Here is a 12,201-nt window from a genome sequence, read left to right on the forward strand (position 1 = left end):
GAACAAAAACCTGCACCAGCAAAGCTATCACAGGTTAAAGCCAATTAGAGAAATAAATGAACTGGGAGGTATGCTCCAATGTGAATTTCAAGTAAAGCCAATTTGGCAGAAAAGCAAAGAAAAGCGAGGCTCTTGCAACTCGCGACAGAAGACAACACAACCCAGTCCCATCAGAAAGTGATTTCGAAATGCAGGGGTGGCGCCTCCTGGACTAATTCAGCTCCCACATAAATGTACCCTTTCCCCAATGAATCCCCCCTCCACTAACTCCCTGATGCATCATCGCTAACCACAGCCTCGGGAGGTACCCGGCAAACAGCGGCATTTATTGAAAGCCAATGTAAAAGGGGTGCACTAGCCCATCCGTGGGGGGTGAAAAACCTTGCCTCCTTCTCCTGGCTGGACTAAAAACACCCCCCATCATGATGGGACTGGTCTCGTCCTCTCCTGACCAAACATTAATGGGACCGCGAAAGGGATAAACTAGCCCATCCCTGGAGGGTGAAAAACCATGCCTCCTTCTCCTGGCTGGACTAAAAAACACCCTCCATGGTGATGGGACTGGTCTCAACCAATCCGACCAAAATTTAAGGGGACGGTGATGACGAGCCGCAGGCAGACCGGGTCCACGCAGGAACCGAAAGCAGGAGCCCGAGCAGCCAACTCAAACTCCCGGGTCCCGCGCTGGAGCTCGGAACAGAACACCAGGGCGTCTCGGGACCTGCACAGCGAGAGCAAAAGCGCAGAATACCAACAGACATACAAAAAGGGCAACTCTCTCAGGCCGCGCACGGCGGTCCAATCACGTCAGTCTGTTGAGGGCATGTAGAGATTAATGAATTCAACCATCTCCTTAATTATATCTAGTGCGCGCTGGTTACGCAATAGCGCGGGATAAAGGAGGGGCGTAAGGTCAGTGTGAAGCAAATCTTGCAATCGTTGGCGAAATTGGGCAGTTTCGCTACAATCAGACATATAATGTTCAATGTTCCAGCACTCGGACCCACAGAAACAAAGAGGATGAGGAACGAGAGATAGGTAATACAGATAGAAAGGAAAGCGGCCGTGCCCCGTGATAAAGAAAATCACCCTTCGATGGGGCGGGAAATTAGGTGGGAGGGACCTAACTACCGGTATCCAGCGAAACAATTCCGTATCCGTATGAACCGTGGTCCACTGTACCGACCACGCACGCCATACCTCTGCATCGAGCATCGACCTTACCACCCGAACCGATAAAGCTGACTCCCTGGGCTCGCCCACAGTGCATGCCCTAACCGCAAGATGATCCGCGATCTCGTTTCCAGGTATGCGTGCGTGGCCCCGTACGTGGAAAAGAAAAAGACGCATGCGCGTAGAAAGAACTGAAAAAAGGGCGCGGATGTCCTCTATGCCCTCGTTACGCGTGCGCAAAGAGGCTAGCGCTGACAACAGCGACAAGCAATCTGTGTAGACCCGTACAGGCCGTTCCGTCGTGCAACCGGTTAGATACACGAGGGCCTCCCTGAGGGCGATCAACTCCGCCGCGAAAGCACTACCCGCCGACGAAACTTTAAAACGCCTGGCTTCCACTAAACGATCCGTGTGCGTGTATACTACAAAGGCGGCACCCGCCAAGGAATTAGAGAATGCACCATCCGTGTAAACATGCAACCCCGGTAACCTAGCATAATCGAGTGCCTGTGGCGTCTCCAATCGACGGAATGGACAGACGACGCGAGATGCGGGGTGCCGCCGCCAAGGATCAAAAGTACGCTGTACGCGGTCCGGGGACAGCGAGAGGCGGCCGTAAGTTACTTCGCGGCGCAGGGAAACTAGCAAAAATTGCGCCCTCTGGGCCGCCAAAACCTCGGCCAAAGGCGGAATGCCCGTCAACGCATTCAAGGCCTCAGTACGCACCGTCCTCACGGCCCCCGTCAAAACAAGAAGAGGGATCCGCTGAAGCGACTTAATTCGGTTTACCAAGAGATTCGATGGAGATTCCGGCCACCATGCTGGAGATGCATAAGTGATGGCCGGTTGGATCAATTGGAGGTATAATCGACGGAAGGCAGAAGGAGGAAGTCGATAGCGCATGTGAATAAACTGAACCAGCTTGGGAACGAGAATGTCGACCTTAGTCTTAAGATAAGTAGTGTGAGCCATACATGTGAACCACGGGTCCAGGACTACTCCAAGGACTTTCATTTCTTTTACCATGGAGAGATTAACTCCATCCAGACGTATGGTAGGCAATCGACGGGCCAAGCTAACCCGCCCGTTAGGGAACAGCATAAAAGAGCACTTGGACGCATTCAGCCTAACCTTAACCGATTCCGCCCACTCACACACTACCGCCAGCGCATCCGCAGCTAGACGCTCCAACTCCCGGCGGTGACGTCCCGACACCACTAGGAGCGTATCATCTGCGTAAGCTTGTACATGTACACCTGGGGGGAGCGTGGTCTCCAACAATTCATGAAGCACAATGTTCCAGAGAAGCGGGCTCAAGGGAGAACCCTGAGGACTACCTATGGACTGCTCAACTGACGCATCCCCCTCCTTAAGACGACACACCACTCTTCGATTACATAAGAAAGAGCGGAGAAGGCAGTACAAGTTAACGGGGCAGGAATGACGTCGAAGGAAATTTAAAACCGTAGGATGCCATACGGAATCAAAGGCACCCTGGAAATCGAGGGATATCAGAACCGAATGAAGCAAATCCCGACGGCGGGACTGGAGGACTTCCCTTAAGTGATGGAGAGCCATCGTGGTGTTTTTGTTATGAGTAAAGCCAAATTGCAAAGGATGGATTAGGTTATGACTATTCAAAAAATAATACAAGCGGGAAAACAACAGCTTCTCTAAAACCTTACCAAAGACCGATAGCATACAGATGGGCATGTAAGACCTAGGGTTCTCTGGCGACCGACCCGGTTTTGGAATAAAGACAACCCGTCCAACCTTACACCTCTAGATATATCCGCCTCGCACCACTCCTCCACAATATGCAACAAAGCGTTGCGAAGCGGATATATCCAGTTCTCCTCGAGACTGTTCGAAGCACCCAGAGCTTTCGCAAGTAACCCACTTCTCATCACCTCATATTTAGCGGATATATCTAGTTCTCCTCGAGCCTCTTCCAAGCACCCATGGCCTAACGTGGGGCAGTCTATGTAGCGTTCGTTTCGTCCAAGGCGCGACGGCTACAAGCGATGCACTAGTCCTGTCACAACTAGGAAGTTGAGGAGGTACTGGAAGACTCCCCGTCGGATGGCGTCCGATCCCGTGGGGAAGAGGAAGTCTTCCAGCTTGTGGCTTGGTACACCGAGTCGCTGGAATGCGGTCCGGAGTTCCTATCTCGCGGTGTCGTGCTGGCGGCAAGAGCACAGTAAGTGCTCGAGCGTCTCGGGCTCTGGGAGGTCGGCGCAGGTGGGGGGTTTTGTGCGAGCGCCACGCGCAAGCCTGCACGACTCCGGGTGCTTCTTGTGAGGGGCGTGCTCACGCGTGCGGTAAACGGCGGGAGTAACTACGACCAAGTTTTTGATGACTTGCCAGACTACACACATTACGGCCGGCAGCACGAGCTTCGCTGTTAAGAAATTCCTGTCCCTTCTAGCTGAAAGTTGAGAGAAGCATGAAGACTTGATGTGCGTCCAATACATAGAGCGAATTTTGACGGCGAAATTTGCGCGGCCTGACGCCGTATGTTCATCGGGCTGAACTACATCAACCGAAGACACGGCGCCCGCGTCATCGCTGGGAAGCTCTCATTGTGGACTGAACCTCCATGACCAGGATCAACGGCGACGTTCAGTAAGCAGACCTAGCTGAGCATCCCGTTTGGGTGATCCGTTTGATTCTGCGCGAGTCGGCCGGGGGCGCTTCTTCTGCTAAAATATTCGTTTTGAGTTCTAAAGGCAGTAGAAAAAACGAACGACCCAGGGGCGATAAGGACTAGTTACTTCAAGAACATAAAGCCGGCATTTTAACTTTCGTCCATCTCAATGGATGGTGCCTTTTTGCAAAATACAGCATGGCAATTACTAGGCTCTCAATACATACAGCAGGCTGCTTGTAGTTTTTCGTTGCAATTGAGAGGCTCTCGCAGTGATACCGCCGGTTTCTCACTCGCCGATCTTGCAGACGATCCTCATGTTACTGTTATTACAAGTTATATAGCGAGATCGCATTTATTTAACCTAATAAAAGCTATCGTACATGCCTACCTAGCTGACACCATCACGGCGGTCGGATTGGGACCGTGTTTCGCTTGCGCCTTGACCTGTCATAATCTCGCGGACTCCACTTGTTGCAAACTCATTTAACTCAAACGATCTTTTTTTGACAATCCGTTTTTAAGCTCGAGTAGGCGCCAGCCAAGCGTGCGTCTATAAAACTCTTCCAAAGCGTACGTCCGCCAGCGGTCATGGAGGGAAATCGGAAGACCTGATTGGTCCTTCGGTTTGCCGCTTCGCCGCCACTCCGGTAAAAAAAAAAAACATTGCCTTGTGATGCTTGCCGTACAAGATCACTTTTCTGTGAATTCATCCCTTCGGTAAAATTTAGTGCGAGTATTACAGTCTTCCTCCATTTGACACTGCGCAACCACAGTTGAGATCATCAATTCCCATTAATGGTCCGTGAGTGCATCAAGGCAGTCTCTTTCTCGACGTGTTATAAGCATGGACTCTGAACTGGTATGGCGAATGTGCTCTTTTAACGCAAGGATTCCCCTTTTTTAACACGAAAGCGTTTTTATTCCGGGATTGACGAAGATTTCAATTACGGCCTTTCGGTCACTGAAATGACGCCAATACAACGAAGCAAGCGGCCTGTAAAGGGTGCACCTCTGCACGCGAGTTTTTCTTGCGGGGAAGCAACCTCTGGTACCAAAGAGTACGTTATACGTAGGGTTGTTCGTTTTCGGGTTTTATATTTTAACACGAAAGTGTTTTATTCCTGGATACACCAAGATTTCACTGACGTCATATCCGTCACGGAAATGACGCCAGTACACATTTGCCGAAGCGATCGGCCAGCAGGACGTAGCTCGCCAAGCACAACCACAAGACAGCCGCCGACCCGCAAATCATGCTCAGCTGCAGACAGAGGAACCAACCACATTTTTTTGCATTGTAGTTCTCCTTTTTATGTTGCACTTAAGCAGGGGGCTTTAAGGTGGCCATTGGGACCAAAAATAACTTTTTTAATTACAAAGAACTGGTCTTCAGTACCTTACTAAGCTTCATTCCAGCCCCGAAAGATGTTTTTAACCCCAAAAACGCAAGATATGTACTCTTAAGTTTTCAGATTTCGTGCTACAGTGGCCTGATATTTGCAGGAGTGATGCACTCTGGGCCAACACTAAATAACATAATTATCAGTGTATTAACTGCATTTTAGCATTCAACAAACATCAGAAGACCCCCCTACAATCACCCAGTCGTGATTCTGGACAATGGTTTAGGTCGGCGCCCGCCTACCAAAGAAACAGCATTCTGTGACGTCAATGAAAAGTTGCCGTAAAGTGGTTCAGGACTCGCCACAGCTTCGCGTGTTGTTTAAGTCCGCAGCACTTTAAATGTCCTGCTTGTTTGTTTTTATGTTTTTTGTTTTTACCGCCCCTTTAAGAAAAAAACATGTAAATATGACGGTGATGATCGTGATGACAATGATGGTGAGTTATTCGACATGCTAGTTACGCAAACGTGGAGGCAGGAATTTAATAGAGCCGATCTGTTTCTCAAAAATCGTAAATCCGATTTACACTTTCGGATACGATACGCTAGGGTCTGTCGTCAAACTCTTTACCGTCGCAGCCAGCCTCCAAGACGCCACAAAGACAAAATGCAAATTTAGACAATAAAAAGACAGCTTCGTGCCGATGATGATAGCAATTCTATCACAAACTTCAAACAATTACGCCAGGTGTCAACGTCAACAGATGAACCGGTGGCGTCTCCGTAGCCGCTTTCAGGTCAGGACTCTGCCGGTGGCTTATGGAACCACTAAATGAGCTACGCTTAAGAGTAACGACACTGACGCTGGTCGGCAGCCATTTTGGTGCCTGACGCCAGGGTGGCCAGCTTTAAGCGCCCTATTGCGGCTGACATTGACGGGCGGAATTGGTCCGGACTCCGGGCGCCGTTTGGCAACCATGACAGCTGTGTTTACTTTTCGAAGATTTAGAGACAGCGCGCCGGTGCGATAGGGTCAGGCTAGGTTACGCTAGCGTAGCTTATTTAGTGGCTCTAGGTTACGCTAGAGCCACTAATTAAGCTACGCTTTTTAAGTGGCTATAGGTTACGCTAGGCCACTGTCGTTCTTTCCCAGCGGGAAGCGATGCAGGCGTTTTCCACCTTCCCGCCTGTTGAAACGGCCCAGTACAGAGCATCACGGCATCACTGCTGTATCTGGAAGCTTAAAAACTCACTCTCAACGTGCAATACAGCCACACTGCGCACCGAAAATCACGACTTATCGAAGAGCGCGCGCGCGGAAACAGAGGCACCAATATGTCAGCGCCCATGGGGCTTCCGGAGTAAAATGTCATGTGACGCGGTTCGACCAATGGCCGCTGACGGCGGCACACAACAATGTCAGAAAAGAGTGCCGATATTCTGAAACCTAATCTAGTGGTTCTAGTGGCCCAGAAGCCACCGGCAAAACATACGACTCGGCGTATGCGGTGGTTTTTGTAGTTACGTGTACATTGCACCCTGTATTTGTTTTTATTGCTTCCCTCTACTGCGTCCCTGCTGCCGCTATTGCGTCACTGGTGACATCATGTAGCACGAAGTTTTAAACTTTTGTTATATCTGTTGCATTAGTTCGGTTAAAAGGGCTCTTTGGAGGGTGGAATAGATCTGAGAGACTTGCCAGAGGCTATATCCTTCAAACTAAACAAGGTCGTACTTTGCCTTCATGGCGCCTTTAGAGACGCGTCTCCAAGTAAACCCACCCTCCTTTGCGTGCAGGAAAATATCGAGTTTGCAGCGCTGTGGCCGCCTTCGTCTGCATCGTTCTGGTGCAACGCATGTCCTGGAGAAGCAGCAAAAGCAGCAAAGCGCCAGCCACTCCTGTTTCGTTCCCCAGTCTTCCTAGAACACGTACTCGTACCCGTACGCTTACTTTTCAACTCAGTGTCGCTGGTGACCTCCAGGAAAGTTTTTGACATCATCGCGTGAGGCTGATATTGAATACGGAAGCCTTGCGTAATCTTTTGCTATCGCTGGAAGAGTTGGTGTGACCTAGCATAATTCTCAATGCGATGCACTGCGGCGGCCGTTACTTGTTTAGGCCGATGGGTAACAAAAGCGTCACATGGTATGTCTGGTCCTGAACAATCTTCGCATTATAATTGGTGACGTCACGAGTTACGAAAGTTTGCTGTCTTAAGATTTGCGAATATTATAAAACATAGAAGGAAGCCGCATGCATTCGTCTGCTGAAAGGTACATGAGAGAGTGTGCAATCAAGTTACACTATATCGATAGAGTAATCTTCATCATGGTCATCATCATCAACAGCATGCTTAGGTCCACTGCAGGGCGAAGGCCTCTCGCATTGTCTTCCAACCACTCCTGTCCTGCGCCGCTCGTGTCCCCTGTTCGCCACCGAAAGTATCGATTTCTTCCCTACATTGTGTTATAGGCCTTCCCTAGACCTGTCTCCTGGAATACACTCTGTTACCCTAATTGTCCACCGGTTATCGGTTCATCTCACTACATGACCAGCCCAAGTTCGTTTCTTTTTCTTTACTTCTACTATGATATCTTCTACGCGAGTTTGTTCACTTATCCAGGAAGATCGTTTCCTGTCCCTGAGGGTTACTCCTATCACTATTCATTCCACGGCCCGTTGAGTCGATCTAAGTTTGCTTTCCATTTGTTTAGTAAGGCTCCAAGTTTCAGCTCCGTGCGTCATTTCCGGCAATATGCACTAGTACGTTTTTTTTAGAGAAAGAGGTAACTTGCCTTGCATTAGCCGGGAGGGCTTGCCGAGTGCTCTCCAGCCCATAGATATTCTGCGCCGGATTTCTCTCTCGTGGCTGGGGTCAGCACTAACCATATGTCCGGGGTAGTTATATTTTTTTACTTCTTCTACCGTTTCGTTTATTATTCCTCGTCACTTTCGATTTATTGATATTTACTTTTGGGCTTCCTGATTGCATTTTCTCAAGCATTTTTTTAACACGAAAGTGTTTTATTCTCGGATACACTAACATTTCGCTGACGTCATATCCGTCACGGAACTGACGCCAGTACAACAAAGTAAACGGCCTGTAAAGGCTGCACTCCTGCAGTCAGGGTCTTCTTGCGGGGAAGCCACCATTAGTACTAAAGAGTTGATTATACTTAGCGTTCTTCGTTTCCGGGTTTTATATTTTAACACGAAAGCGTTTTATGCCGCGATACCCCAAGAGTTCACTGACGTCATATCCGTCATGGAAATGACGCCATGACATTTTGCCGATGCGACCCACCAGCAGGACGTCGCTCGCCAAATACACCCACAAGACAGCCGCTGACCGGCATATCATGCTATGCTGCAGATTTCGCTGCAGATTTCACTTTCGTGCTTTACTGATTCCTATGACAGAGGAATCAACCACAGTTTTTTTGTAGGTGTTCTCCAGTCTCACTCAGTAAAACTATGTCGTCTGCAAATTTCAAATGACTCGGTTTTGGCCACATGGTATCGTCCTGTCTTACTCCCTTTCGGATCTGGAAATTTTAACTTTCATGAAGTGTTATCCTGCCCGTACGTCCTATATATATATATATATATATATATATATATATATATATATATATATATATATATATATATATATATATCATCTAGAAGGCTTATGCAGGCCTCTTCTATTCCCTGATCTTTTGGTACTTTTAGCATGGCTGGGGTGTGTACAGAGTCAAGCGCTTTCTCATAATCTAAACATGCCATGGGAAGGGGTTTAGTGCATTCTGCAGATTACGAGAGTAAAATGTCGTGAATACAACATCTCCACTCTCTCTTAAAACAGAAAATGACGAACTCGCGACGGCAGGTATCAAAATCCAACGCACTTTGGAGCCCTAAAACTTCTGACGTCACTAATTAAGAATGCATTGATAAACGCGTTTGATGTAGCTGGCCTAAGTGCTTTCCTGTAAAAAAGACTCAGGCAGGGACATGTTACCGTTGATAAGTACGCGCGAACGGTGATAAACGCACAGCGAAATTTTGTGTGTCCTGTGCTTTTAAAAGGCGCTAACCTCAGCAAGCAAAAATATGAAATAGGATGCCCCCGCCATTATGGTAGCATTTCTATCAACTGCCATTTCCTTTAAATGTTTAGCCTGTCGTATAAGTACAATAAACCGATGCATGCCTGCGGTTGAAGAGAAGCCCCTACCATATTTATTCACCACTGGCGAATTTACATGAAAAAGTCAGTGGCAGAAGCAAAATAATAAAGCAATCGCCTTTAAACGAGACAGCAGTCAACTTCGACCAATACACGTGAGGGCGCTTTGTGACACTCTCCAACATCCCTAAAATATGAAAGCACAATGACTGATATAAATACCTGCATAAACGCGTATTTTTTAGCGAAGAAGGTGCCATTGGCCATCGAACAAAGGCCGAGAGACACGAAACACGTGAGGTTTTATCTAAGGCAACGAGTTATACGGCATTTACTGTCCCCGTAAACTTTGCACCAGCTCCTCTTCTATACGTGGTGGTCTATTCCGAGGCCCTATGTCTGCTGAGGCCGTCTATTTATTGAGGCCAAGCGAGCAAAAAAACCGTCTAAAGTAAATGGAAAATATTTTGCTTAAAGGTGCACTGACACGAAAATTTTATGTTACACTTTTATTGCTTTTATCGATGCCTAATGGTCTGGCGAACCTGAAACAGCACTTCAAATACTTCAGTGCGTGATAGTTAATTACATTGAACGGCCTGAAAATCGTTTGTTTCAAATTCCCGCGCTTTCATCCCGAAAGGCGCATATGACAGACTCCCTGCCTGACCTCACCGCTTTGTGGGGACGTCACCGGCGCCCACTTGAGAGGGTGTTGCGCCCGCTCGCCGCTCGTGGGGCCGCGCGCGTGAAGTGACGTCACGAGTTTTTGATGAGCGCTGTTGCGTCACTTCTTTTTCCTCTCCTGGAGTGATATCACGCTGATGTCCATTTGCTGAGTGCCGCTCCGCGCGCTGCTCCGTCGGCGTGCTAAATGAGATCCAATTGAACTATGTTCTTCGCGTCGCAGGCCGCTCATATTTCAGCCAGGGTATTCTGTTGAATGAAGGAAGCGAACTGTGCAATAATACTAACGCCGAAAATTGGTGTCAGTGCTGCTTTAAATAAATCATGCCAGCAAACCCTAGCGGAAGGGTTGCTCACTAAATGCAAAAAAAAAATGTAATCGCTTTTTGCTCCTTTCTTTGCCGTCGTCATAAAACTCATAAGAATAAATGCAAGGCTTGCTTCCGATTTTTCCTGCATCCGGGTATTCGTTCCGTGCACGAAGATAACAACTGATGTGCACAAACCGGTTGGTTCCTCTGTCATATGAATCGGTAAAACACGAAAGTGAAATGTGCAGTGAAATCTGCAGTCGCAGCATGATTTGCGGGTCGGCGGCTGTCTTGTGGGTGTGCTTGGCGAGCGACGTCCTGCTGGCGGGTCGCTTCGGCAAATGTGTACTGGCGTCATTTCCGTGACGGATATGACGTCAGTGAAATATTGGGGTATCGCGGCATAACACACTTTCGTGTTAAAATATAAAACCCGGAAACGAACAACCCTACGTATAACGTACTCTTTAGTACTAAAGGTTGCTTCCCCGCAAGAAGACCCTGTGTGCAGAGGTGACCCTTTACAGGCCGCTTGCTTCGTTTTATTGGCGTCACTTCCGTGACGGATATGACGCCAGGGAGGTGTGTGTGTGTATCTGGGAATAAAAGCTTTCGTGTTACAAAAAGCGCATATTCTGCCTTACAGGGTCGTGAAGACAAAAGCCGCATTTGATCCATGTTTTTAAAGAGTCTGCTTTGTCCTTGGAATAATGATACCAATTTTATCACCAGTTCTCAAAAATAAAATCAATGTAAAAAGGCATACAGACAAAGTAGTGGCGCCCCCTCATGGGACATCTCATGACGTCAAAGAATACGGCTTGAACGATTCGCTGTCCTTACTAACGCTACCGCCAAGAAACCTTCCTGTGCGATTTTAGCTCGGAAACTGGCTTCGTTTCACCGTACCAGTTGAATGCTAACGGGAAGTAAACGCGCTGACAACTATTTATTTAGCTGCTTCCTCGATTGCATCACTGCTCCTTCGTTTCTGCCACAGCTGATATCCTGCAGCTGGAAAAGTAGATTTTCAATATTCGTTGCATTTTTAACACGGAAGTGTTTTCTTCCCGGATACACAAAGATTTCGCTGACGTCATATCCGTCACGGAAGGGAGGCCAGTACAACAAAGCAAGCGGCCTGTAAAGGGTGCACCCCTGCAGACAGGGTCTCCTTGCAGGGAAGCAACCTTTAGTACTAAAGAGTACGTTATTCTTAGGGTTGTTCGTTTTCGGTTTTTATATTTTAACACGAAAGTGTTTATCCCGGTATACACTAATATTTCACTGACGTCATATCCGTCACGGAAATGACGCCGGTACACCTTTGCAAAAGCGACCCGGCAGCAGGACGTCGCTCGTCAAGCACACCCGCAAGACAGCCTCCGCCCCGCAAATCATGCTCTGCTGCAGATTTTTCTGCCCATTTCACACTTTCGTGTTTTACCGATTCCTATGACACAGGAATCAATCACAGTTTTTTTAGCTGCTTCCTCTATTGCATTACTGCTGCTTCCATTCTGCCACAGCTGATATCCTGCAGCTGGAAAAGGAGATTTCAATAATCGTTGCATTTATTGGTGGAAAAAGTGTCTTTTTTGAATGAGATGTGTTTATTCAGCGAGTAAAGGCTAGTTCGTTCAAATTTAAGAAGGTTGTATTTTGTGTTCATGGCCTTGTCAAAACAACAACCGAAAAAAAACATTTGTTGGCAAACTGTTTTTTTTTTCTATAAACAGTGGCTCCGCAATGCAGGCAGTGTTTGAAAAGTAATTTGCATGCAAATGTATCTTCACTTGAAGTGTAAAAATTTTGCCACCATGGTACAAATACTCTTTCCGTCTAAACCGCGCAATTTTTATTGTG

General features: G+C 47.8%; 1 long non-coding RNA gene across 1 annotated transcript in view; it reads right to left on the reverse strand.

Moving 5' to 3' along the window:
- Positions 1–352: 352 nt before the first annotated feature.
- Positions 353–12,201, reverse strand: part of LOC144141539 (uncharacterized) — a 37,031-nt gene continuing 25,182 nt past the window's right edge. The window contains exon 3 of the long non-coding RNA XR_013316636.1: positions 353–721. This is a non-coding gene — a long non-coding RNA (uncharacterized LOC144141539). The remainder of the gene's footprint in view (positions 722–12,201) is intronic.

The sequence above is a fragment of the Haemaphysalis longicornis genome, unplaced genomic scaffold (genome assembly GCF_048455015.1).
Source record: "Haemaphysalis longicornis isolate Haplotype H1 unplaced genomic scaffold, Haemaphysalis longicornis Haplotype H1 scaffold_6, whole genome shotgun sequence".
Lineage (NCBI taxonomy): Eukaryota > Metazoa > Arthropoda > Arachnida > Ixodida > Ixodidae > Haemaphysalis > Haemaphysalis longicornis.